Here is a 3235-nt window from a genome sequence, read left to right as displayed (position 1 = left end):
ACCTTCTATTGTTGGCTTGTTAAAACCACTAAATCCTAATGGAACATGTCCCAAAACACCACAACAGGAAACCATTTTTTTTATGTTTTTAATGATTAAAAGTTGGTGGTTTGTAATTTTTGTAATGTTATTTGTCATTAGAATTATTAGAATTTCTGTGATGGTTTGTATTGTGTATTTTTTTTTCTTTCTTTTTCTCAGCAGGTTGTGATTTGTTTAGGAGTCCTACATTTAGTATTGACACGCCCATTATTTTTCAGATTTTCTCCTAAATCGGGAAGTTATGAGCTACTTTTAGCCTTAAGATGTTTTGTGAATATGGGCCCTGGTTTATTTATTATTATGTGCATGCCCAAAAAGCCCAAAAAGATTGAAAGGAATGGGGGGAACCACAAGAGTTTGAGTGTAGCAACAATTCCCAAGTCAATTCACTGAAATGATTTGTATAACGTTATTAGCGAAATGAAACAAAAGTAGAAAATGTCATTAATATATAAATTAATATAGAGAATTTATGTAGATCAGGGGTTTTCAAACCTGTCCTTGAGGCCCCGCAACCCTGCACATTTTGTATGTCTTCCTCATCTAACACACCTGAGTCAACTCATCAGCTCATTAGAGACTGCTTAGTAGAGAAGACCTGAACTGGGTCTCATAAGGAAGACATACAAAACATAATTTCTGCTTGATGTACTGAACTATTTCCTTTTTGCTCTGCTCATTTCTATTTTGCTGCGTCAACAGACCCTGTAAGAGTCTCTGATTGGACTGGAGTGACAAACCAAGGAGGAATCGAAGAAAAAGATCCAGGTGTCCATTATCACTCTCTAGTGCCTTGTCCACTGCAGTCTTGAGCAAATCAATCATGGATTCACTTTTGTTTTCCTGTTCTGTAGAGTCTTGATCAAACACATATTTCTTGTTGATGTCTAGAAACAGATGTGCATAAAGGGCTGCAATAAACTCTTGAATGCTCAAGTGAACGAAGCAGTACATGGTACCAAGAACGATCCCTGTTTCCTCCTTAAAGATCTGGGTACACATGCCTGAGTACACTGATGCCTTATAGACGTCAATACCACAGGCTTCCAGATCTGTGTCATAGAAGATCACATTGTTTCTTTCCAGCTGATCAAATGCCAGTTTCCCCAGTGAAAAGATGGCATCTTTATCCCAGGAAACATCTGGTGTGTATTCTCCATCATACTTTCGTCTGCTCTGCTGGATCTGAAATCGGAGAAAGTGTGTGTACATTTGTGTCAGAGTCTTAGGAGTGTCTTCAGTATTTGTTTCCTTGGAAACATTGTTTCCATCAGCCTGATTGTTTTTCTGATCATTATTTATTTTCTCCTCCAAAATGTTCTGGAGAACAGTGGCTGAAATCCAGCAGAAGACTGGGATGTGGCACATGATAAACAGACTCTTTGATTGTTTAACATGATCAATGATTTCTTTGGCCTGATTCTACGTCACACCACGTCTCATTATCCTTAAAGTTTAGAGGAAGACGACATTCATCCAAACCATCAAGAATGAAAAGGACTTTGAATTTATCTTTTCTTGTAAGGTTCAGTCCTTTTGTCTCTGGGAAAAACTGACTTACAAGGCTCATCAAACCTTGTTTTTCTTTCTCTTTTAAGTTCATCTCTCTGAATGGAAGAGGAAATATGAAGCTGATATCTTGATTTTCTTTTCCTTCGGCCCAATCCAGAACAAACTTCTGCACAGAGACTGATTTTCCGATGCCAGCAACTCCTTTTGTCAGTACAGTTCTGATCTGCTTGTCATGTTCAGGTGATTCAAACATCTTTGTGCATTCAACCTGTATCTCTTGTGTTTCATGACGCCTGGCAGCAACTTCAATCTTTCTAATCTCATGTTCATTATTGACCTGTTCACTACAACCCTGAGTGATATAGAGATCTGTGTAGATGCTATTCAGAAGTGTTGAGTCACCATGCTTTGCAATTCCTTCAAACACACACTGATACTTCTTCTCCAGGTTCGATTTAAGTTGTCGTTGATGAATGAAGACCAGCATATCTAAACAAACACAACAAAAACACTTGATCCTACTTTTATTTCCTTATTTTATAAGTGAGAGTATGACAGATGCTCATGAGCCTCTTACCTTTTAGAGTGTCTGCAAGTTTATCTTGCTTCATACTTTTTAGAAAGTAAAGTGTGATATCAAGAGCTGCTTCTTTGACACCGCACATGTCCTCTATAAAGTCCTGGACAAAGTATTGTGTGTTCTCTTTTTTTAAAATTTTCTTAAACTTTTCCAGCTCAGTCTTCAGAAATACAATTATTTTGTACTCAAGGTCCTAAAATCAAAGAATAAAAACAAAAATTGCAACAATAAAATGTAATCAAATCTTACATCCACATATGAACATGAGGTCAAACAAGTTACAGAGAGGCAACAGTAAAACGCTTTATTGAAGTTGTGATAATGTGAGACATTTAACTACAAAATAGTACGGAAGTTCTAAGTGGCCATGCATTATTATTTTTTTCCTTCTTGTTTTCTTGTGATCTCGACATATCAAGAGTTTTTTTCTTATCACGACTTAATTTTCTCGTGATCACGACATAACAAGAGTTGTTTTCTCATTATCACGACTTAATTTCCCTGTGATCTCGACATAACAAAACTTGTTTTCTTGTTATCACGACTTATTTTTCTCATGATCTCGACATAACAAGAGTTGTTCTCTAAATTACACAACTGCGGCAACAGGTGGCAGTATAGAACTATTTATGGGGAGTTGAATAGGCTACTGTCTCAACTATAGCCTACTGTACGCGATTGGTACAGAGAACCTTCTTCATGATAGGCTATCTATAATTTGTGCCGTTCATTACAGACATTTAATTAACTTATAAATGTTAAATGCTTGAATAAATATGATCATTTTGCTTGAAATGTTATGTTATCGTTACGTTACTGCTGCACGACTCATCTGTTTCTCATTTACAACAACGTACAGCCCATTTGTAATGTGCATTTTTCTTATATTTAATCTTTATTGTTTTTTTTTACCCTAATAAAAGCTATAGGAGCATTAAATAGTTAATAAAGAAACTTCATTCTAATGCTCATTATATTAGCGTTAGAGCGCTTATGCTAACGATTAACTACTCTAATAAAAGCATTCATTTCAAATTAAAATATTGAATAATATTCATAACAGAAGCGGTGTTTCCCACAGACTTGCACTCTATTTGTGGC

At 36.0% G+C, this 3235-nt stretch overlaps 1 pseudogene; it reads right to left on the bottom strand.

The window, feature by feature from the left end:
- Nucleotides 1-615: 615 nt before the first annotated feature.
- On the bottom strand, nucleotides 616-2835 carry LOC107711197 (protein NLRC3-like; annotated as a pseudogene).
- Nucleotides 2836-3235: the final 400 nt, after the last annotated feature.

This window comes from Sinocyclocheilus rhinocerous, unplaced genomic scaffold (genome assembly GCF_001515625.1).
Source record: "Sinocyclocheilus rhinocerous isolate Xijiao unplaced genomic scaffold, SAMN03320098_v1.1 scaffold18627, whole genome shotgun sequence".
NCBI classification, from domain to species: Eukaryota; Metazoa; Chordata; class Actinopteri; order Cypriniformes; family Cyprinidae; genus Sinocyclocheilus; species Sinocyclocheilus rhinocerous.
This window is presented reverse-complemented; position numbering and strand designations above follow the sequence as displayed.